The 26,365-nt window shown below is 35.2% G+C and overlaps 1 non-coding gene across 1 annotated transcript; it reads left to right on the top strand.

The window, feature by feature from the left end:
• The first annotated feature begins 22,320 nt into the window (after positions 1–22,320).
• Positions 22,321–22,424, top strand: LOC112761373 (small nucleolar RNA R71). Its single transcript, XR_003181771.1, has one exon. It is a non-coding gene; the product is annotated as a small nucleolar RNA R71 (small nucleolar RNA).
• The last annotated feature ends 3,941 nt before the right edge of the window (positions 22,425–26,365 follow it).

Consider the following 26,365-nt stretch of genomic DNA (forward strand, 5'->3'; position numbering starts at 1 on the left):
CAAATACGTAATATGTAATAATAAATATATAATATTTTCAAAATTATATATTATTGTAAATTTATTATTTTTATGTCGAAATTATTCATAATAGATATTATTATTTAAATTTATTATTCAACGTGACAATAAATCTACTTAATATTTTTAAGTTACTGAAAATTTATTTTGTTTATTAACATGATTTAAAATAGATATTATTATTTTAGCTTATTTTAACTTATAACTCTACGTAATACTAGCATTTAAATTTGTAATATTGATTTTGACGGAATATATGATTTACTTGTAAATAATATAATTGATGTGATTTATGTTAATTATAAACTAATTATATTGTCAATAATTAGAATGAATATTTGCATTTAATATAGATTTAGCGTAAATTGATATATAATAACAACTCTCTTTTATCATTGTTATGTATTTTTATTCTCAAACACATAACACTACAAGCTAGTTACAATGGTAAAAACGCGAAGAAATATTCGAGCTACTTCTATTGAGGCAAGTTCTATTCCTAACATGAAGATCTGTCAAAAACCAACTGAAATTCTGAACAAGTACATACTATTTTTTTTTGTTTCTTGTATTAAAAATTTATTTTGAATGATCTTGTATAATTTGTTAACAACGAGTATATTTATTCACATCTTTTGATTAAAAGAATAAAATAAAAATTATATTGATTATCTTAAAAAAAAGAAAAAAAGAAAAAAAAAAAGACAAATGCTGTTACTACCCCCTCCCCCTTCTTTCTCCAAAAGGGACCAAACCCAACCCTAAAAGGTAAAAACCCCATTAGAACATAATAACAGCTAGGCATCCTCACCATTATCGGTTTCAAAAAGTTTGAGTGGTCTGCGCATAACACCTCCTGACGGGGCATCTCCTCCATCCCCATTGGTCCTTCCAAAACAAACCTACTTCTCTTTTATTTTCTTCTTTTTCACTCTGGCACAACATTGTCCACTGGGGAAAAGTAACTGGCTGATGAGAGACCTGTTCCACATCTTAGCTTCGACCTCCCAGTCACAGCACAGACATGCCTGACTGACAGCTTTGTTCTCAGAGTCTAAAGAACCCCCAAACAAAGTAGCCTCAAGCTCCTCTCCTCGTTCATTCAATTTCCATTCTTGAACCAATTTCTACTCCAATAAAACAAAAGGAAAACCAAGTGTTCCTGCAAAGTTGCACTGAGACATCATCTTCAAGCCATAAGAAGAAGCAGTCCCTTTCAAGATTTAGCGGCTCCCACGTTACAAATCTTGTTAGCCCCATGTGCTAAAGCAAGTGAAGAACAAGGGAATGCATAAGAAATGGAAAGATGAGATGACACTATAAAATATAAATGCATATCTAATCTTTTTGTTTAGGAACCAAATGAGGGCTCCATATATAACCATAGGGCATGTTAGGAGGGGATGTATAAGATCCACTTAGATAAGTAATAGGCCTTAGCTTTAGCTTCTTCTTCCTAAATTCATTTATTAAATCTCGTATTCCAAGCCAGATTAAAGAATCAACTATTTGATATGACAGCTGAAAGACATACAAAACACTGATAACTTAGTCATATCAAGTGAAACTAATAGATTGATTATGTTGGATTAACTCTCTGAAGCCATGTAACTTACTCTGTATGCCATTTGTTGCTTAACGCGGGAAAGAGGATGAGGGAATTCATATGTTGGCCTGAAAATATAGTCAAACATCATTAGAATAAGATCCTTACACCTATATTAGTTGCTCATATAATCTTTATGCTAACAACAAATCAATAAATGAGCCTTACATGAGAACCTTCCTAATGCCCAAGTCAATGAATGATGCAATATAGCACATAATTCGGTCAAAAATATAGGTGACTAAGTGCAGGATTAGTCTGTGTACCAAGCAAGACTTACGTCCATGGCATTATAAAGAATATGTGAAGTGGAACTTTTAGAAACCAGCAACATGAGTATGCCCTGCATAATTTCATACATTAAAGGAACGTGAGATACTTTTTCATCATACATTGGATGTAAACAATGCCACATTATTTGTTAATTTTATAGTCATTTCTATACTCTGTCGATGAATTTCTTTCAATTTGCTATTAGCAATTTGTGATTGACTTTTCCATTCTTAGTTGCACAAAAGGAGGAAATTCTTGTCAAGATCTAAGATATGATTCACTCATTATGAACATTGTAAAAACTAAGACATCAAATCATCAATGGTGAAAGGCATTTCCCTTTCCTTCTCTTTCTGCCATGATTTGATTCTCACAGCCGCTGAAACAGGTCACAAATTAATCTCTCCTATATAACTCTTAGCAATATACCATTTTCATTATTTGACAATGTAATCTTCAACCAGTTGTACCTTTAGGTGATACTGTAAAAAATAATTTAAACTTAAGAATAGCATTCTATGAAATGCACCTGCACTTCCTAAAGTGCTGAATTGCCGATAATGGATAAGTAGCTTAGATTTTTATACAATACAAGCACAGTATAATGAACTGAGATTACCGTTCTACACTTTAATCTGTAAATTGTACCTCTACACTTTGGATGATCAAATTTCTTAAATTTTACCAGGCAGCAAGTTTGTTGTTGAATCCAGTTTTGGTTACTATACAATCTCTTGTCATTTGATAAAATGTTTGATTACATTCTCATTACAATAGAAAGAGACTTTGTTGTCTATGTTATTGATTGTGTTATTGTGATGAATGGAAAGGGACAAAAGAAATTTAGAGTCTAACCGTATGCTGGAAGGTTGGCAATTATTGCATCTGCGTTAAATGCAACATGAGTATGTGGATCAGCACTGTTGCAAGCTGGAAGCAAAGAGTTGATAATAGCCTTTATCTGATTTCTTTGTTTATGAATTTCTGAGCGGCCCGATGGCAAGAAGCCTTTATTCTTGACCATATCTGAAGAAAGCATATAAATAAACATATTAATATATGAAAGCATGAGCAAGGAGAAGAAATATTTTTGATATGGCTACTTGTATATGGTCATGCATTCAAAAGAATAAAAGCAACATTCCTCTAGTAAAAGCAACATTCCTCTAGCAAAAGAATAAAAGTAATTATTCTTATAGTATATTTCAGGCAGATTGATTACAGACCTTGGAAGTTCTAAAGGATGCCAAAACCAACCAGGTCTGATTGAGACATCATAGAGGGCAGGTACCCACTCATGACCAGCCGGATCTCCCTCAGCCGCATATCTGTTAGAAACAAAGAAAACATTGAACAATCTAAGACAAGGCATAACAAAGCATAGAGCTTAAATCGTAAGAATTTAAGTAACCCACCGAGGATCATTGTAAATGCCACCAATTGGAGTGAGAGTGGAGTTGTAAATAGACCAACAAGTAGAGGCATCAAGACCAAGTTCATTCCCAACCCACCTAGTGTCAGGACCAGCATCAGAAAATATAATGGCGGCGGGCTAAAGCTGGTGAATGAGAGAGAACCAAGTGTGAAAGAAATACTCCATGTCCTTCTTCCCTTCTCCTTTTGCGCCATCCAAAAATACGTCTTTTCTCTCTCCGTATCTCTCCATATTACTCCATTGTTAAAGAAATACTCCATACCCCTTCTCTGCCAAGGCCTTGCTCATAACCTTAACAATGATTCCCTCACGCAACCAATAGTCTTTTATCAATTTCTATTTGAATCAAACATTAACAGAGAACTAATATCATGAAAAATAAAACATGATAAGAGAAAATAGACAACATCAACATGAACCTGAAACTACAAGTAACATGGACACAAAAACTAGTAGTGGCTATGTCCTATCTCAATGACCAAGAACATTCTCAAATTAAATGCAATGAGTATCATATTAAACTCATATGATAAGTAACAGATTCTGTTCTAGTTCATGAACATTTTATAGTTTTACTAAGATATGCTATGTAGCTCAAGCCAAATAATAAACAGTAGAAGACATTGGTATGGTAAAAAAGGGGGTGAAATCAGTAAGTTAATCTTAGAAGAATGTCTTAACCGATCCAAGCAAACGAAGCACGACGATAAACTGCCCATATCACAGCGAACACTATGCAAAAGGGGGTAACAACAAATGTCAGATATGACCGTCGAAGTCTAAGGTTTTTTTCTTGGTTGAACTTCTGCTCTCTGAACTCGAAAAAAGAAAACTGGAATGGAGATGGGTTTTTCTTCTGAGCAGTCTGAGAAGAGAGGGGCAGAATCGTGACGGAGACAGAGGCCAGGCGACGAACACAACTCAGAAGACGGTGGTGGGTTGGAAGAATCTGCGACGACCAGACGAAGACGATGGTGACTGAGCGCCCGACAGACGGCGGCAGGAGCGCGATGGAGCAGATGAATACCAGAAACTGACGCGCCGAGCTCTATGAAGAAGAAGCTGTGATTCTTGAAGGAGGAAGAAGCACGGACGACCAGACGATGATGGTAGTGCCTGAGAGTGACGGACGGCGGCAGTCCTTGCGGCGGTGGTGGAGAAGCTAGGGTTCCCTGTTTCAACTTCCTTTTTTGATTTGGGGAGAAGCTGTTAAGATAGGGGTATTCAAAGGGTATTTTTGTCTAATCAAATAGAGAAAGGATGTTTAAGTCTTTTTATAAAATTATATAAATAAATATTTTTTATTTTTATTTAATTAAAAGGATATTTTAGTAAAAGTGGTGATATACTATATATTTAAAAAAAATAAAATGCTGACGTGGAAAATAAATTCCACATGTCTTAATGTTATTTGTCCATGTCTTAAACGTATCGGTACATATTAATTTATCATCGTACCGTAGCAAACACCTTTTCTTTATATTCATTTTAGACAAAATAGAAAAAGAATTGTGAGGATATAGATTAGACATGATATACGCAGCATATATACAATGTTGCATATGTAACCAGATAGAATTTATCAATTAGTTTTTGAATTTCAATTAGTTAGAAAGTTAAGATATAAATAAGTGGAGAAAGATTCACAAAAATAATTATAGATCTTAAAATTTATAGATTAAAAAACTCTTTAATTTTATGTTATTCTTTTTTATTATGAGTAATTAAACATTTTTTGTTAAAAGTTAGGAGTTTTGTTTTATTTTTATAGTTTAATAATATAAGTATTTTTTTATTTTAATTTATAGTTTTCTACTTTTTATGATTGAGTTTCTTTTTTCATCTCTATTGATTTAAAGTATTGAAAAATATTCTAACTCGTGTTTGGATTCTATTATTATTTTGGAAAATTTAATATCAAAATTAGCTTGAAACTTTTTTTCATGATTTTTAACTTGACTAGGAATAGTATTTTGAAAGTTGTGTGAATTTAAATCGTAACCGTTCTTCACCTCTTCTCTTGATTAGTTAACCAAGGGATTGACAATTAATTAAGTTAAGAGAAATTAGATTTTCAAAAATTAGAATTTAATTATAAATAATTTGTTGTGAAAAGATTTTGGCATGAGTTAAAGTAGAAAAACACAAGTATTACTTTTTCTATGAATTTAACATCTCTGAAGCCTTTAACATTCTCATTCTTTAATTACTTCCTAAATCTATAAGATTTCACTCATTCACAATCAACAATTTTCTTTACTGTTCTTACTTCTACTTTACGATCTAAATTCCTCTTACCAAGCTTTAATTGATCTAATTAGAAATTCAATTAGACGTTAGTTGCTTCAATCTGTTAATCCTCGTGAGAACGATATCCACTCACCTGGTATTACTTTTAGCGATTTGGTGCACCTGCCAATATACAAGCATATAAATTTTACCTCATCACCAACTACAGCCAATTAGTAAAAAAAAAATAATCCATTAAAAACAACACCACCACAAATAAAAAATACTCTAATTTCATTTTCAGTGAAAAAATAACTACAAAAAAATCTAAAACGTATAACAAAATGAAGCATCCAAAATCATTGTAAAAAATTATCCGAAACTCTTTCAAATATGGGAAAGAAGAGCACATTACTTTCGGATATAGAAATATCTAAAACCTAATAAAAGAGTGAATTGTTGCTTATCCTCAAGCAACAGAAAATAATATGAACTTGAGATGTGAATTTTCATGAGAGTTGAACTAAAGTTTTCGAAAATTAAAGAGAAGTTTAAACTAAAATTTTTCGAAAACTAAAAGAAAAAAGGGAGCAAAATTTTCAAAAATATTAAGGAAGAAAAATAGGAAAATAAAATGAATAAAACAAAAAAAACATTAAGAAAATTTTGAAAAAATAAAGGGGAAATTAAAGAAAATTAAAGCAAAGAATGTCTAATCTAGGAAATCAAACAACAGTTAGTTGTCAATCACAGTCAATCCCCGGCAACGGCGCCAAAATTTGGTGTGGATTTCTAAAACCATAAACTAACCAGCAAGTGTACCAGGCCGTACCAAGTAATACCTCAGGTGAGTGAGGATCGATCCCACGAGGATTGATTGACCAAGCAACCATAGTTGAGTGATTTACTTAGTTAGACAAGTACAAAAGAGTGTTTTTGTGTTCAAATGAAATAGTAATTCAGAAGGTTTAAGAAAGCAAACAGTAAATTGGTTGTGAGAATTTTATGAGAAAATAGTTAAGGCTTTGGAGATGTTCAGATTTTAGGATTAACAATTCTTATTAACTACTTTGATTATGAAAAGAATCAATTCATAGCAAACTTTAAGTGATTAGATTTTAATTCCTTGGTAATTTAATCCTACTCTAACTCAATTAACCACCAATTCCTTGGTCACTTAATCTAATTAGAGGGTTTAGGTTCAAATCCTAGTTTAAGCCACAGAAAACCCTAAAGATCCAAAGATGATATGATTATATGTCACGTATCACATTAAGTTCAGATAATTAGAGAGTCATGAGAATTCAGTTTCAAGCTGTTAGGTGAGATAACTTTTCTAAGAATCAACAAGAATTCAAGTTAGAAAAGAGTTATTTTTCAATATACTCTAATCCATAGTATGAAGAACGAAATTGATTCTTGAATGTAAATCAATGCATTAATGAGAAGTAGAAACCAATAGTTATTAATCCATCCAAATAAACAGAGCTCCTAACCTTAACTGTAACGACCCAATTTTCAACATGTCTAGATCATACCGGAAACCGAGCGCTACCAATTTATCTTCCTAATTATTATCTATTATTTACCATATGAACCTGATTCGTTGTTAAAAGCGTAGTTAATTTGTGAGGTATATTTTTTTTTAAACATTTGTATTAATAGACGGAATCATTCATAATCAATTCACAACTGATAGTAGATAAAACAGTTATAAACAACCACACATAAATACATCACAAGTAGCTGACAATATTCGGTGATCCAGCCTTTATTAGAGTATGAAATTTTAGTTAGAACACTCCTAGATATAGCTAGATAATAACTATATACATATATACATACAACATCCCAGGCCCTGACCTATTCAAGATGTCCCTAAGCTGGCGCCCAGGCTAGCCTAGACTCTATACTCACCAAGTCTCTCTAGACTACTAAAGCGAGGGAAAGTACGTTCTAAGTCTTCAAAACTCAAGTCAGGTGGAATGTCATCAAAAGGTAGAACATCATCTACTACTCCTCTGCACGATCAGTCATTGCCATATGACGTCTTTCTGGTACCTCATCAAGTAGCCACATAGCAAGAGTCTCGTACACAGGACTTAGGTTAAGGTTCACGTACAAACGGGTGCAGACGTTGGCTGGACTCACAGTATATACATATAAACAGAGAACGAGATTCACCCTAGACTCAGAAGACTACCCAGAGCAGAATCTTCTTTGCGAACGGTCATCAGTGAATTACGGAAGGATACTCACGCTTCCATATGAAGGGGAAAGGGAGAGAGAAGGGGTAAGAACTGGGGAGTTCTTAGTAGGGCCGGGGTTATTAGTTACATTCATTAATTATATGTTGTTTTGCAGACGAATAGCAAAATACAGAGAAGCAGTAAATAGAAAAAATAGATAAATAGAGAAAATAGAGAAAACAAAAAGCAAAACATAAACAAAAGAATACAAGAAAACAAAACAGAGACACAGAGAATAGAATGAAAACAAAGAAGGCATACATTCAAACAAAAATCATAACAGAGGAAATGCACAACCAAATATGATGCATGTCTAGCCTTAATGCAGGTAATGAGCTCATTTGTTGGTTACATACCCGCTCCCGACGTTACCCAGCAACCTCTGTCTGGATAAGGCTTTCCTGTTGGAAATATCCACTGCAAGCAACCTTTGTCTTGCAGGGTAACCACTACAAGCAACCTTTGTCTTGCAGGAGCACACTAATCTTGATACCTCTATAAGCAACCTCTGTCTTACAGCAAAGCATTATAGCAAGGTATCCCAGGAAAGCATTCTCAGTAGTCGTACCACCATCTATCTGACTGCCTCAATGCAACAGATGAACATACAAATATCTTTAGAGTTGCCTTAATGCAACAAATGACCTTTCAATAGGCCCTCTGCTTATTCTCTATTCTCTTTATCATATTACTCTTTTCTCTTTGTCTTTTTACTCTGCTCTGATTATTCTTTTTTTTCTGTATCTCTTTACTCTGCTCTGGTTATTCTGTTCTCTGTATCTCTTTACTTTTCTCTGATTACTCTTTCCTTTATATCTATGTTACTCTTCTTCTTTTTATCTCTTTCCTCTACTCTGATTACTATGTTCTATGTGTTTCTCTACTCTGCAGTGATTTCTCTATTTAACGTATATATTTAAAGCTTATGTAAATTTTGGTATGAATAGTTAGCCTGTCTTGAGTATAGGTTCATTAAGTCTATACTGAAACAGTTTAACTTTTCATATTATACTTAACCCTAACCGCAACTCAAGGACTAACTATGTTGCCCTAGTTCGTTCACTAATTTCTGTCTGTTTTTCTGTCATTAAAATTTTACCGACTTTTTCTTTGGTTTTTATCTTTTCTTTAACTTCTTATCTTTCCTTTATCTTTGCCTCACTATCAGGTTATTACCACTCCCTAAGTATTTTATGAAGGCAATTATGAGATTCTGCGCTTAAAGTTGTCTTTCTAAAGCTTTTACAGAAAACTGACTTTTTCGTATTATTTTATTATTTTTATTAAAATATTATTTTTAATTAAATATTATTATTTAATATTTTATTATTATTTATTATTTTATTAATATATTTTTGAAAATTACCCCACTTTAACTTTTAACCTTTAAAATTCACTTTTTACCACCCGTAACTTTTAATATTTCTACTTTAACCACCCTAACTTTCAGAAATTATCAAATAATCCCCCAAACACCAAAATATTTAATTCCTTACCCTTTTAAGGATCTAAAGCCTGTTCTTCATTGTTCTTCATCACACTCAAAGTGTTCTTCATAAATTCTTCAGATTCTTTCTCTGATTTTACCCATTTTTCAGTCTTTTCAACAACCGATTTTTACCATAATTCATAATAAATTAGCAGCCACTAAAACCCCATCTTTTCCATATGATTTTAACACAAATTGAACCCCAATTTAAGCTCTAGGGTTCATTTTTCCAGCAGTACTCAAGAACAACATTCATAGCTTAAATATCATCAAATTTCATCAAAATTTCAGCAAACTTTCACCAAGAATAACTCATATAATCAATCAATTTCAAGCATAACCAAACCATATCATAATTACACATCTCAAACACAATCAATCAAGATTAAATTCGTCACACCCTACCTGGTTTTGCTGCTCCTAATTCAGTTAGACTTTCAGGTGGTCCTTAAGCACCTTTTCCTCCTAAATCACATCAAGAACAACTTTAAAACCAAAAACCCTCAACTGACCAAATCTCCCTCAGCATGTTAGGAAGAGATATCTCACCTTAGACTTGCTGGAAATTAACGTTTCTTGGCCCTCAAGTCAAGTTAAACATGATTCCTAAGGAAGAACATCAAGAAAACACATGTTTAAGCATGTTTCCTTGAAAACCGAATTGAAGATGGAAAGGAACAGCTATCTCACCTTATTTCCATCCTTGATAAGTTACATGGTTATGTAGAGGAAGAAGAGAGGATCATTTTGGTTAAATCGGAGTTTTGATTTGAGTTTTAGTTTAGAAGAAATCAAGCTTTGAAGATTAAGTGTTCATGAAAGTTTCTCTCTTTTCTCTCTTGTTATTTTCGTCCAAAATGAAGAAATGACTTGGAGTGTCTTGGGAGTGTAGGGTGAGTTGTGATTGGTTCGCTTGGAGGTGGGTTAAAATAATATTAAAATATCTCAAGTGTATAACTACTAAAACTAGGTATATCGGAACACTTGTAAAAATATCTCTAAAATTTCTTTTCTGAGCTACTAGCATAAAGGACACTAGTAACACATTTAATATGAAAATATAACATGTATGATGAGGCATTAGCATTGCTAAAGTCATCAAAGAGTGCTGGTGCTAAGCTGCACCAAAAAACTGTGAATCCGATTAAACTGATTTTTATTTTTAACTAAAACTGACCAGGTAACCTTATAATATAATTCAAGCATCTTATAATACTAATAAAATGATAACATTATAATATTATATCTTTTCTCTCATGAATCGAGTCCGGTTTGTCAAACAGAGACTATTTACGAAAACTAGAATCAAAACTCCTAACCAATACGGCTAAAAAATTAGGTTCTTCATAATTGCATTATCGAGTTTGCCTCAAAAGAGGTTCTAGCTTAAAGATGACATAATGACAATGAGGATCGTGATACTTGTTGATATAGAAGATGTGTTCCCTTTACTGATCTTCCGAAGAAATCCGTGCCTTTAGAAAAGATCTCACGTACTCGAAAATCAGGGTTGTTACATTATACCCTCCTAAAAGAAAATTTTGTCCTCAAAATTTCAACCACATGCAGAATCCATCTTCAAGCAGTCTATTTCCTTCAAGCCATCCTGATGTAGATATCAGTTCGTTCCTTACAGCATCTAAATATCACATAGCCATAGCCATGGAGATCATAAAATCTATGAAGATAGCTGTGGCTCACGTGGATTCGTCGTTCAGAGCTCACTTAAACCATGCTTATTCACAGTCATTGAAGTCTTATCCACACTAAACAATCAACATTAAGGTGATCAGTCTTAATATCTCAAGTAAGGCATGAACATTCCCAAAATGAGTGCTCATAGAAATTCATGCCAAATGTATCTTGAAGATACCCTAACAGCATGAGACACACAAGCAGAGTTTGCAATGAAGCATATTCAGTCCACTCCCCAGGCTCTACCGGGAACGAACTGCTCTGATACCAAATTGTAACGACCCAATTTTCAACATGTCTTGATCATACCGGAAACTGAGCGCTACCAATTTATCTTCCTAATTATTATCTATTATTTACCATATGAGCCTGATTCGTTGTTAAAAGCGTAGTTAATTTGTGAGGTATATATATTTTTTTTAAAATGTTTGGATTAATAAAGGAATCATTCATAATCAATTCACAACTGATAGTAGATAAAACAGTTATAAACAACCACACATAAATACATCACAAGCAGTTGACAATATTTGGTGATGCAGCCTTTATTAGAGTATGAAATTTTAGTTAGAACACCCCTAGATATAGCTAGATAATAACTATATACATATATACATACAACATCCCAGGCCCTGACCTATTCAAGATGTCCCTAAGCTGGCGCCCAGGCTAGCCTAGACTCTATACTCACCAAGTCTCTCTAGACTACTAAAGCGAGGGAAAGTACGTTCTAAGTCTTCAAAACTCAAGTCAGGTGGAACGTCATCAAAAGGTAGAACATCATCTACTACTCCTCTGCACGATCAGTCATTGCCATATGACGTCTTTCTGGTACCTCATCAAGTAGCCACACAGCAAGAGTTTCGTACACAGGACTTAGGTTAAGGTTCACGTACAAATGGGGTGCAGACGTTGGCTGGTCTCACAGTATATACATATAAATAGAGAACGAGATTCACCCTAGACTCAGAAGACTACCTAGAGCAGAATCCTCTTTGCGAACGGTCGTCAGTGAATTACGGAAGGGTACTCACGCTTCCATCTGAAGGGGGAAGGGAGAGAGAAGGGGTAAGAATTGGGGAGTTCTTAGTAGGGCCGGGGTTATTAGTTACATTCATTAATTATATGTTGTTTTGCATACGAATAGCAGAATACAGAGAAGCAGTAAATAGAAAAAAATAGATAAATAGAAAAAATAGAGAAAGCAAAAATCAAAACACAAACAAAAGAATATAAGAAAACAAAACAGAGACACAAAGAATAGAATGAAAACAAAGAAGGCATACATTCAAACAACAATCATAACAGAGGAAATGCACAACCAAATATGATGCATGTCTAGCCTTAATGCAGGCAATGAGCTCATTTTTCGGTTACATACCCGCTCCCGACGTTACCCAGCAACCTCTGTCTGGATAAGGCTTTCTTGTTGGAAATATCCACTGCAAGCAACCTTTGTCTTGCAAGGTAACCACTACAAGAAACCTTTGTCTTGCAGGGCAGCACTCATTAGCCGATATATGCCCAACACACTCACTGTAAGCAACTTCTGTCTTACAGGAGCACAACACACTCACTGTAAGCAACTTCTGTCTTACAGGAGCAACAACACACTCACTGCAAGCAACCTCTGTCTTACAGGAGCACACTAATCTCGATACCTCTGTAAGCAACCTCTGTCTTACAGTAAAGCATTATAGCAAGGTATCCCAAGAAAGCGTTCTCAATGGTCGTACCACTATCTATCTGACTGCCTCAATGCAACAGATGAACATACAAATATCTTTGGAGTTGCCTTAATGCAACAAATGACCTTTCAATAGGCCCTCTGCTTATTCTCTATTCTCTTTATCATATTACTCTTTTCTCTTTGTCTTTTTACTCTGCTCTGATTATTCTTTTTTTCTGTATCTCTTTACTCTGCTCTGGTTATTCTATTCTCTGTATCTCTTTACTTTTTTCTAATTACTCTTTCCTTTATATCTATGTTACTCTTCTTCTCTTTATCTCTTTCCTCTACTCTGATTATTCTGTTCTCTGTGTTTCTCTACTCTGCTCTGATTTCTCTATTTAACGTAAATATTTAAAGCTTATGTAAATTTCGATATGAATAGTTAGCCTATCTCGAGTATAGGTTCATTAAGTCTATACTGAAACAGTTTAACTTTTCATATTATACTTAACCCTAACCGCAACTCAAGGACTAACTATGTTGCCCTAGTTCGTTCACTAATTTTTGTCTGTTTTTCTGTCATTAAAATTTTACCGACTTTTTCTTTGGTTTTTATCTTTTCTTTAACTTCTTATCTTTCCTTTATCTTTGCCTCACTATCATGTTATTACCAGTCCCTAAGTATTTTATGAAGGTAATTATGAGATTCTACGCTTAAAGTTGTCTTTCTAAAGCTTTTACAGAAAACTGCCTTTTCCGTATTATTTTATTATTTTTATTAAAATATTATTTTTAATTAAATATTATTATTTAATATTTTATTATTATTTATTATTTTATTAATATATTTTCGAAAATTACCCCACTATAACTTTTAACCTTTAAAATTTACTTTTTACCACCCGTAACTTTTAATATTTCTACTTTAACCACCCTAACTTTCAGAAATTACCAAATAACCCCCCAAACACCAAAATATTTACTTCCTTACCCTTTTAAGGATCTAAAGCTTCTTCTTCATTGTTCTTCATCACACTCAAAGTGTTCTTCATGTTCTTCATAAATTCTTCAAATTCTTTCTCTGATTTTACCCGTTTTTCAGTCTTTTCAGCAACCAATTTTTACCATAACTCATAATAAATTAGCAGCCACTAAAACCCCATCTTTTCCACATGATTTTAACACAAATTGAACCCCAATTTAAGCTCTAGGGTTCGTTTTTCCAGCAGCCCTCAAGAACAACATTCATAGCTTAAATATCATCAAATTTCATCAAAATTTCAGCAAACATTCACCAAGAATAACTCATATAATCAATCAATTTCAAGCATAACCAAACCATATCATAATCACACATCTCAAACACAATCAATCAAGATTAAATTCGTCACACCCTACCTGGTTTTCCTGCTCCTAATTCAGTTAGACTTTCAGGTGGTCCTTAAGCACTTTTTCCTCCTAAATCACATCAAGAACAACTTTAAATCCAAAAACCCTCAACTGACCAAATCTCCCTCAGCACGTTAGGAAGAGATATCTCACCTTAGACTTTCTGGAAATTAATGTTTCTTGGCCCTCAAGTCAAGTTAAACATGATTCCTAAGGTAGAACATGAAGAAAATACATGTTTAAGCATGTTTCCTTGAAAACCGAATTGAAGATGGAAAGGAACAGCCATCTCACCTTATTTCTATCCTTGATAATTACATGGTAATGTAGAGGAAGAAGAGAGGATCATTTTGGTAAAATCGGAGTTTTGATTTGAGTTTTAGTTTAGAAGAAATCAAGCTTTGAAGATTAAGTATTCATGAAAGTTTCTCTCTTTTCTCTCTTGTTATTTTCGTCCAAAATGAAGAAATGATACAGCCTTGGAGTGTCTTGGGGGTGTAGGGTGAGTTGTGATTGGTTGGCTTGGAGGTGGGTTAAAATAATATTAAAATATCTCAAGTGTATAACTACTAAAACTAGGTGTATCGGAACACTTGTAAAAACATCTCTAAAATTTCTTTTCTGAGCTACTAGCATAAAGGACACTAGTAACACATTTAATATGAGAATAGAACATGTATGATGGGGCATTAACATTGCTATAGTCATCAAAGAGTGCTGGTGCTAAGCTGCACCAGTAAACTGTGAACCCGGTTAAACCGATTTTCTATTTTTAACTAAAACTGACCAGGTAACCTTATAATATCATTCAAGCATCTTCTAATACTAATAAAATGATAACATTATAATATTATATCTCTTCTCTCATGAATCAAGTCCGGTTTGTCTTGAAAACTAGAATCAAAACTCCTAACCAATACGGCTCAAAAACTAGGTTCTTCACGATTGTGTTATCGAGCTTGCCTCAAAAGAGGTTCTAGCTTAAAGATGACATAATGACAATGAGGATCGAGATACTTGTTGATATATAAGATGCGTTCCCTTTACTGATCTTCCAAAGAAATCCGTGCCTTTAGAAAAGATCTCGCGTACTCAAAAATCAGGGTTGTTACATTAACAATGGTAGTTTAGCTACTCATGGTAATGAAAACCCTAGCAGAGAAAAAGTGTAAAGTGCGGATGAAAAAAATAAGAAAGCTAGGTCAGAATATCTTCTCCTTTTATATCAAATTCTAATAAATATAAAATATAATTTCTAAAACCTAAAGATATCATTTCTTAACTCAAAACTAAATTGAAAATCAAATTGAATCCTAAAGATTTGGTACAGATTCACGTGAAAGTCTTTCTCTTCAGCATACTGGAGCTAAACTTGAGATTGGTGGCATTTGGCGCCATGTATGCAGCAAGAAGCACGCATTCCCAAGCTCCTGGCACCAAACTTCAAATTCTGGCATTTGGTGCCAGCATAACAACGGCGAGTGTGAAGTAATTGTGTTCTGGCGCCAAACTTCAGGTTGGTGGCATTTGGCGCCAAACTTCAGGTTGGTGGCATTTGGCGCCATGTTGTCAGAGAAAAAGTATAAACTATTATATATTGTTGGAAAGTTCTGAAAGTTGACTTTCTAATGCTGCTCAAACTACATCAATTGAACCTTTGTAACTCAAGTTATACTCGTTGGAGTGTGAGGAGGTTAGGGTTGACAGCATCCACTTTCTTCCTTTTCTTCTACACGAACTCTGTGAAACTTGCCCGAATGTAACCTGTAATAAATCAAATTGCAAAACAACTCAAAGTAGCATTCATGGTGGCTTAAAAAATCTAAATCTTGATATAATTCAACAATTTCACACGTAAATTCACTAAGAAAAGATAAGAATTGATATCCAAAATCATTTAATAGATTATCCAAAGTCAGTGTAAAAGATTATCTAAAACTCTTTCAATTATAGTAAAAAGGAATTGATAAGAAAATTAATGGAAGAAGAATAAAAGAATAAGAAAATTTAACACTCAGAACTTTTTAAAAAATCTTCTCATGAACTGATTTTAAATTTATTTATTCATTAAAGACTTTATTTTCATAAATTATTTTATTATGGGTCTTACAGAAAACACAGATGAACGAAAGGAGGGAATAACATAAGACAGAGCAGAAACATGATGAGCGTAATGACCCGCATTTTTGAAAAATGTAAATATAAATGAGCTATATAATTTATTCTATTAATTGAAATTTCTTATTTTTAGAAATTATTTTATTTAAAGTAATTAAATTAATTTTATAACTATTTGAGTTCAATTAAATTTAGATTCTTATATATATTTTTGTTATGATGAAATATTTAACGTAATTGAAACTATAATTTTAGTAATTTATAAGTAATAATATATATATATATATATATATATATATATATATATTAATTTGAGTAATTGACATTTTTAATTTAAAAATAGAGTTTGGTTATAAATATTATTATCGAGCTCAATATCCGCCGACATGAGTAAATATCGGTACTTTTCGATGAACCTAGCTTTGCTAATGCTTCATCGTATATCTTTTATCATTAAGTTACTAATGTCATTTATATTAGTAACTCACATATATATATATATATATATATATATATATAAATATATTATTACTTGTATTTTAATATATTTAGTTTTCATAATTATCTGTCTAAAATATTTATAACTTAAATCGCTGACTCAGCAGCTTAATCAATTGACACGTGCCCTCTTTATAACACCACATCACCATCATTTCTTTCATTTTCCTCGTTTAGCATGATTCATGAGGGAAGAAAGAGAGAGAACCGTGAGAGAGAAAGCAAGAATTCCATGGCACCTCCGAAAATTCGGCTTCGATTTCTTTCGATCTGTGACTCGAATGAAAAATCTAATCTGATAAAAGCGTTCGTACCTTCCTCCCCTACATGTTGGCATCACTTTTGTTCAGTAGAAGTTGACGGTGACGTAGCTCCTCCCCTATACATTGATTAAGTTTATGTTAAACATTTGTTGGATTATTGTTGTTTGCTTGAGATTTTGATTTTGTTATGTATGAACAGCAAATTGGAGTGTTATGATGATTTTGAGGCTGTTGTGATGTAGTATTTTGAGATAAATTTGATGAGATTTGATGGCGGCAAGATTAAATTAAAAGCTGTGAAATATCGGTAACCGTAAAACTCAAAAACATGTTTAAAATCAGGTATATATTTTGAAAGATCACAAGAAAATATTTTGGTTTTGAAAGAGTGTTTGTCACCAACACAAATATTATTTTTAAATATGAAAATGTAGTTTGATAAAAGATCGGGGTTAAAAGATAATAATTATATAGGTTTTGGGGGTATTTTGAGTACAAAGTAAAAGTTCTAGAGTAAACTGGATATTTTATAAAAGTTTAGGGTTATTTTTATAACATATAGAAATGAGTGAAAGTTCAAATATAATTTTATAAATTATTGAAGTTAAAAATAGAATATTAAAAAGTTCGTGATTTAGAAAGTAATTAATAAAAGTTTAAAAATAAGATTTTATAAACTAAGTTTTAAAGAATATTATAAATATTTTTTTAAATACTTCTTTGAAATTATTCATTTATATTAAAATAAATTATTATTATAATTATTATTTATCAAAGATATAATCTTGTAAGAATATCATAATATGTATTATTAATGATAAAGCAAGCAAGCATAGTAATCTTAAAAGGTTTAGAGAACGCAGACTTAATTAAAAAATTTAATAAATATTTTTTATAAGATACTTAGTGGAGAAATGAGAGAATAGTGAGAAGATAATTTATAGTATGGAATGATAAGAAAGAAAAGAAAAAGAAAAGAAAGGATTAAAAGAATCTAAAGAACCTCTGCCATAGGAGAGCAATGAGCAAGAATAAAAGAAAAGAAAGAAAGAATGGAAAGAAAATGAGATAAGCAAAGTTATTGTTTGGCACTGAGAACGAGCTGAGTTGATTGCTTACTTACTGAAAATGAGCATAGATATGCTGGTGAGTCCACCGAGATTTGCTTTCCAAAGATACATCGGCCAATCGAGGGGATGGTCGCACCTGTAAGACAGAGGTTGCTTACAGAGGTTATAATACATAGATTGGCTAGAGAGAACCTCACCTGTAAAACCGAGGTTGCTTACAGAGGTTATGTTTGCAAACATCGGCTCAAGAGAGTCGCACCTGTAAGACAGAGGTTGCTTACAGAGGTTATGACACTGAAAACCAAACTCAGACAAAGATTGCTGAGTTACGTCGGAAACGGGTGGAAACCGACAGATGAGCTCATTACCTGTACTAGGGATAGACATGCATCATACTTGTTTACGCATATTTGTTTGCGAGTGTGTTTTCTATGTTTGTGGGTGTGCTAAATGATTGTTTGAATTTCGTATTCTATAATTGTTGAATTGGCTTGTACTTTGTTGATTGTTGTTGCTGACCAAGTATATATAAAATGAATATAACTATGCACCCCGTTCCTACTAAGAAATCCCCAGTTTTTACGCCCTATTTCTACCCCTTTCAGTTACAGGTGCGAAGGTTTAGTGCGGAACTACAGGAGCATAAAGATTATTTTCACGAGTTGAGTTGTTAGAATTTATTTTCCTCTCGTCATTCATTGTTTTGGCATTTAGAGAGGTAGGACTTGTAAGAGATTCCTTGAATAAGTCTATGTATATAAAGATATGTGAATATATAAATACTTTTGTGATTAAGTGATTTAAAATAAAGTCTCCTTTCGTTTTCTTAATTAAAGTTTCAGTTCGTATTTGCAAAGGCTCAATATTAAATAAAGATAGTATAAAATAAAAGGTTTAGAGGTAAGTAACGCCTGAGCTTTTGGTATGATCATGAGGTGCTAAATGTTAGGGTGTTAAATCATGGTATCAGAGCAATTCGTCCATGTTAGAGCCTTGGGAATGGATTGACTATGCTTCACTGCATATTTTGAGTGTCTTTCAGGCAGTAGGACTTGTCTTAGTAACAAGAATTTGAGTTCCAAATGCATGATTGTCTATTGATTAATGCTGTTAGTCGACCGTTGCATCTCTCTTGGTATTAGGTTTGGCCAACTTAATACTAATGATTCATGTATATGAAAACACTAATGGATTATCTTAGACGAAATAGAAGTAATAGGTTATGAAAATCATGAGGTTTGGGAATGTTAGAAGTTGTCTTTCCTCTGTCCTAACACTGCCCCAACTACAAAATCAGATGCATCACATATCAATTCAAATGGTAAATTCCAATCAGGTGGGGAAATGATAGGAGCAGAGGACAACCTCATTTTCAAATTTTCAAAGGCTAACATGCATGTTTCATCAAAGATAAATTGTGTATCAGATACAAGGAGATTGTTTAAGGGCTTGGCTATCTTTGAAAAATCTTTAATAAACCTTCTGTAAAAACCAGCATGCCCCAAAAAGCTCCTAATTGCCCTGACATCACTGGGTGGAGGCAGTTTTTTGAATAAGTTCTACTTTAGCTCTGTCAACCTCAATGCCTTGGTTAGAAACTTTGTGAACAAGGACTATTCCTCCTGTCACCATAAAGTGACATTTCTCCCAGTTCAAGACCAGATTGGTCTCTTGGCATCTTTTCAATACCAAGGCGAGGTGATGTAGGCAACTAGGGAAGGAATCTCCGAATACCGAGAAATCATTCAAAAAACTTCAATGAATTTTTCTATCATATCTGAAAAGATAGAAAGCATGCAGCGTTGGAAAGTCGCAGGTGCATTACATAGCCCAAATGGCATGCGCCTGTAGGCAAACAATCCATATGGTGAATGAGATTTTCTCTTGATCCCTTGGATCAACCACTATTTGGTTATATCCTGAATAACCGTCGAGAAAACAATAATATGCGTGCCCTGCAAGTCTTTCCAACATCTGATCCATGAATGGAAGGGGGAAATGATCTTTTCGTGTAGCCTCATTAAGCTTCCTGTAGTCTATGCACATCCGCCATCCTGTGACTGTCCTTGTAGGAATTAGTTCGTTCTTCTCATTGGGAACCACGGTAATTCCTCCCTTTTCTGGGACGACATGCACGGGGCTAATCCAGGGGCTGTCTGAGATTGGGTAAATTACCCCCCTTGCCATAACTTCATAACTTCCTTCTGCACCACTTCCTTCATGATTGGGTTCAACCTCCTTTGGGATTGAATGGATGGTTTGGCATCATCTTCCAGTAGTATCTTGTGCATGCATATGGCCGAACTTATCCCCTTCAGGTCAGCAAGTGTCCAACCAATGGCATCCTTGTGCTGTCGCAGTACTTTGATCAGTTCATCCTCTTGATCTTTGCTGAGGCATGAGCTTATGATCACTGGGTAATTTTCATTTTCTCCTAAGTATGCATATTTGAGAGTGGGTGGCAGTGCTTTGAGTTCAAGTTTAGGTGCTTCTGACTTTTCGTTCTCTTTCTTTGGTGCACCTTGTATGCCAATTTCTGTTGTTGCAACCTCTTCACTTGATGTACACTCTTCCTCTATTATTCTTTCGGGCTCTTCAGACTCTTCTTCTTCAAAACTCTCCTGCACTTCCTCTTCAAGTGAGTCCAACCTCATACATCCTCTAGTTGTTCTTGTGGGTAACTCATGGCCTTGAACACATTGATTGTCATCTTTTCATTGTGTAATCTCAGGGTGAGATCACCTTTTTGGACATCAATGACAGCTCCAGCAGTAGCCAAGAACGGCCTTCCCAGGATAATGGAGGTCTTGGCTTCCTCCTGCATGTCCAGCACTACGAAGTCTGCCGGGAATATGAAGTCTCCCACTTTCACCAGCAAATCCTCTACTACGCCATGAGGGAACTTGAACGATCTGTCTGCCAACTGTAAGGCCATTTTTGTTGGTTTAGCCTCCTCTATCTTCATCTTCCTTATCATAGCTACTGACATCAAATTGATGCTGGCTCTTAAGTCACAAAGAGCTTTCTCCACTGTGATTTCCCCTATAATACAAGGGATCTGAAAACTCCCAGGATCCTTCAATTTCTGGGGCAGTTTGTGCTGAATGATAGCACTACATTCTTCGGTTAGTATCACCGTCTCGTTGTTCTTCCAGCTTCTCTTCTTAGTCATGAGCTCCTTCAAGAACTTGGCGTAGAGTGGCATTTGTTCTATTGCTTCAGCAAAGGGTATGTTGATTTGCAGTTTCTTGAAGATTTCCAAAAATCTCGAAAACTGATTGTCATCTCCCTTCTTCTTTAATTGCTGAGGGTATGGGACTCTTGGGACGTCTGGCTTCAACACTCCTTCCCCTTTTTGTGAACTCAAAGTGGGAACTCGAGCTTCGTTCTGCTCTTCTTCCTCTTTATTTGTGTCCTCTTCTTGTGGTTTCTGGGGGGTTTCCTTTAGTTTCTTCCCACTCCGAAGGGTGATAGCCTGACACTCCTCCCTTTTGGTTGAGTTAGTATTACTGCGAAGGTTGTGGCTGGGAATTTGCTTGAATAAGTAGCCAATTTGTGTCACAAGTTTCTTGATGGCAGCATCCTGATTCTGCATATTGGACATCACTTCTTCTCGGAACGCCTTACTGTCTTGAATCTATTTGCCTATGCCTTCAAGTAGATTCTCAATCCTTGAGAGTCTGTCATCAAATGATGGTAGATTAGGATTAGAGGTGGAAGGATGAGGTAAGTTATTTTGGTTTTGATATGAATGTGGAGAGGTGTTATTATGGGAGTGTTGATATGGTCTAGATGTGAAATGTTGATGGGCTGCATTGTTGGGATTTGGGCGTCTTTGATCAGGGCCTTGGTCTTGTTGATTTCTCCACCCAAAGTATGGGTGATTTCTCCAGCTAGGGTTGTAGGTCTTGAAGTATGGATCATGGTTTTGCCTAGGTGAATTCCCAATGTAGTTGACTTGCTCCTGACTTCCCTCTGCTTCTTCATTCACTCCTTCTTGGGTTGTTGATGAAGTGGTGATTGCTGCTACTTGGTTCCTCTCCATCTTCTTGGTGAGGTAAGCCAACTGCTGGGTAATGAGCTTGTTTTGGGCCAGCAGAGCATCTACATTGTTTAGCTCTATCACTCCTCTAGTGTTGCCTCTTTCAGAAGCATAGAAATAATCATTCTCTGCTACTGTTTCAATGATATCTATGGCTTCCTCAATAGTCTTCTTCTTGTTCAAAGATCCTCCTGATGAATGGTCTACAGCCTTCTTTGATTCATATGACAGGCCTTCATAGAAAATTTGCAGCTAAACCCATTCGTTGAACATGTCAGGTGGACACCTCCTTGTCAGGTCCTTAAACCTCTCCCATGCTTCATAAAGAGTCTCACCATCTTGTTGCCTGAAAGTTTGGACCTCAGCTCTCAGCCTATTGATTCATTGAGGAGGGTAAAATCTTGCTAAGAATTTGTTCACCACATCTTCCCAAGTTGTCAAGCTCTCCTTCGGAAAAGACTCCAGCCATTTGGCTGCCTTATCCTTGAGTGAGAATGGAAATAAGAGCAGTCTATAGGTGTCAGGATGAACACCATTAGACTTCACTGTGTCACATATTCTTAGGAAAGTGGTTAGATGTTGATTGGGGTCTTCTTGGACACCTCCTCCGAACGAACAGTTGTTCTAAACAAGGGTGATGAGCTGTGGCTTCAGTTCAAAATTGTTGGCGTGGATGGTTGGCTTTTGAATGCTACTTCCACAGTTTCCTGGGTTTGGATTGATGTAAGAGCCTAAAACTCTTCTATCCTCCCCAGCATGATTTGCTCGACCTCCTCCGCCATGGTTGTGAGTCTCTTCTTCATGATGGTTTTCCATGTTTTCATCCATGTTTGGTTCAAAGTATTCCTCCTCTTCCTCAGCACCAACTACTCTCTTTCCTCTTGCTTCCCTCCTTAATCTAAGGAAGGTCCTCTCAGGTTCAGAATCAAAGGAAGTTAAAGCCCCGCTTCTTCTCCCTGTCATACAACCCACAAGTACAAGCAAGGAAAATAGATGCAGAAAGTATTTCTGTCAGAATGACTGTTAGTGTTAGTGATGCAACATATCAAACAGGTAGTGGGTTAGTGAATTGAATGGTAAATAACAAAGAAAATTGAAAAAGTAGGGGGAAGGGAAGAAATTAACCAGAACTGAAAGTAAATTACTCAAACAGAAAATTAAATCAAACAAAACAAAAATGCTCAATCTAGTTATCTTCCAATTTAATCATTGTTGATGCACAATCAATCCACGGCAACGGCGCCATAAACTTGATGCACGGAAAACTTGTCTCATAACAAATTTCCTTCGGCAAGTGTACCAAATTTGTCGTCAAGTAAAAACTCACAATAGAGTGAGGTCGAATCCCACAGGATTGATTGATCAAGCAACTTTAATTAGAGGAATGTTCTAGTTGAGCGAATCAGAATTTGAGTTGAGAATTGCAGAAAATTAAATGGCGGGAAAGTAAAAAACAGAAAAGTAAATGCTAGAAATAAAGAGCTGAATGTAGATGACGGAAAGTAAATTACAGAATCTTAAATGGGAATGGGGTAATTGCTCATAAAAGTAAATGACAGAAATTAAAGAGAATGGGTAAGATCAGAAATGGAGAGTTCATTGGGCTCAGGAGATTTTGCATTCTCTGGATCAATTTCATTTTCATCTCTTCCTCAATCAATGCACTCATTGATCTCCTTGGCAATCTTAAGTGATCGAATTACAATTCCTTGTAATTCAATCTCTCAAATCTTGATCAATAGCCAATTCCTTGGTCAATTGCTCATGAGAAGAGATGAAGTATGGTCACTGATTATACCACATGCATTTCCCAAATCAAGTGTTGAGAGGATTATAGTCACATATCCATCCAAACCCAATTTGGTCCAGCATGAGAAAGCATTTCTAGCATGATCTCTTCATTCCTCTTTCAAGGTTCAGAAGAGATCCAAGTTTGAATAGCTTCTTTTCCAGGATAACTACCCAATTGGATGAAGATCGAAAGCTTTCAAGTAAAATCAAGAGAAAAGATAGAAGAAGAATAATGAAAACAAGTATTGATCCATCAAATTACAACAGAGCTCCCTAACCCAATGAAAGGGGTTTAGTTGTTCATAGCTCTGGAAAATGAAAACAAAGATGGAGAATACATGATGAAACTAGAAGTGCAGAGAAAGTAAAATACAGAGTAGTTCTATGCCAAGAGGCTCCCTATAATTTCCAACTCTCATTTTAATTCAAAGCTACTCCTATATATACTACTCTTCTGATCTTCTAGTTGGCTCTTCAAGTCTTGGGTATGGGCCTTTGGATCTTGAGTTTGAAGCAGTCTTCATTGGGCTTAGTTTTACTTGCAGAGAGAAAGTGTGAAGTGGGCAGAGACTTTAGCTCAGGACGTTAGTGGTGTTAACGTTTAAGTGGAAATGTGGGTTCGAGAACGTTAGTGACAATCACCTTTTTCACTAACGTTCCTCACCAAAGTAAGAGCCACGTTAACTCCAACGTTAGTGGCACAAACGTTGCTACTAACGTTGCCTCTTTCTCCTTCGCACACGTTATTGGGACTTACCTTTCCCAATAACGTTGAGAAGTCTCCCCCTTTCCTACGTTAGAGTCCACGTTAACTTAGTTAACGTGGCTCTTTTAAGGTAGGCTTGCCAACCTTCGAGAACGTTAGTGACACTTACCTTTGTCACTAACGTTCCAATGTGCCCCTATTTCTCACGTTAGAGTCCACGTTAACTAGGTTAACGTGGCTTCTAACGTGGCCATGCTAGCCATCTCCAACGTTAGTGACAAAGTTGAGTGTCACTAACATTGGCTCATCATTCCCTTATCCACGTTAGCTTCCACGTTAACTAAGTTAACATGGCTCATTGTGGCTTGTGTGGGCTCCTTCCAACGTTAGTGACAATGTTAGGTGTCACTAACGTTGGCGATCACCTTCCTTCTTCACGTTAGTTTCCACGTTAACTAGGTTAACGTGGGAGTTAACGTGGCTTATTGGGGCTTGTGTGGGTTAATCCCAACGTTAGTGACAATGTTTGGTGTCACTAACGTTGTCGATCACCTACTTTCTTAACGTTAGCTTTCACTTTAACTAGGTTAACGTGGGAGTTAACGTGGCTTATTGTGACTTGGCCAACGTTAGTGACAAAGTTGAATGTTACTAACATTGGCTTCCCCTTTACTTCTTAACGTTAGAAGCCACGTTAACTAAGTTAACGTGGCAACTAACGTGGCCACTTATGAGCTTGGTCCAAGTTAGTGACAAAGGTAAGTGTCACTAACGTTGGCTCCATTTCCTTTCCTCCACGTTAGAGTTCACGTTAACTTAGTTAACAAGACTCTTAACGTGGGCAATGATGGCTTCGAGAGCGTTATTGGTAATTACATTACTCATTAACTTTGCAAGTTACTCCCATTCCATGTTAGGAGTTACGTTGATTAGATTAACGTGGCTGCTAACGTGGTTCTTCCTTGCTTCCTTTGTCCTGAAATCAAGCAATAGAGTGCATCAAAGTTCTAGTCCAAGTCATGGGAAGTACAACATCCAATTTGTCATTAAATTCATGCAAAATCCTCATGAAATCATGTAAAGTGCACAATGTATGCTTGAATCAAGATGTAAGTGAATATCTACCCAAAACTAGCTTATTTTCTAAGGAAATACATGAAACTACCCTAAAAACAGTAAAGAAAAAGTCAGTGAAACTGGCCAAAATGCCCTGGCATCACAATACCAAACTTAAAGCTTGCTTGTCCCTAAGCAAGTACTGGAACAAGAGAATGATGAATGAAATGCCAAGAGAAATGAGTCATTCTTATGGAGGTCATGTCCCTGGTTTTATGGTGGTTTCATGCATAGCAACTTAGATTCATTCCTTTACTGGCTTTCAGACCTTTATCATGTCCTAGAATACTCACTGTGATTGCATCCCATGAGACTTTTATTCATTGATCCTTTTATTGTTATTTCAGCACCTTGTGACGCGTGGCTCTCCCAGAGTTAGCCACCACGTGTTTCCTTTCTTGCTCTTCAAGAAAAGGTTCCTTAAGAGAAAGTAATAAATACTTGTGTTCTAACACATCTAGCTTCAGTAATTATCCTTTCTTGAGATATTTTTACACCAAACTTTAGGATAACTGATGGACGTAATATTCTTATGCCGGTTAGAAATTAGCAATGAATCCAATCGTGAGTATAGTCTAACCAACACGCAAATATCGCATCAAACAATTCTAAAATCTATGATTGAGAGTATTGATCCCGGGTCGTTCTCCCTAGGGATTGCCTTAGAATGCACATCATTGATTAGGAACTCGTTGTGGTTTTG

This window comes from Arachis hypogaea, chromosome 16 (genome assembly GCF_003086295.3).
Source record: "Arachis hypogaea cultivar Tifrunner chromosome 16, arahy.Tifrunner.gnm2.J5K5, whole genome shotgun sequence".
NCBI classification, from domain to species: domain Eukaryota; kingdom Viridiplantae; phylum Streptophyta; class Magnoliopsida; order Fabales; family Fabaceae; genus Arachis; species Arachis hypogaea.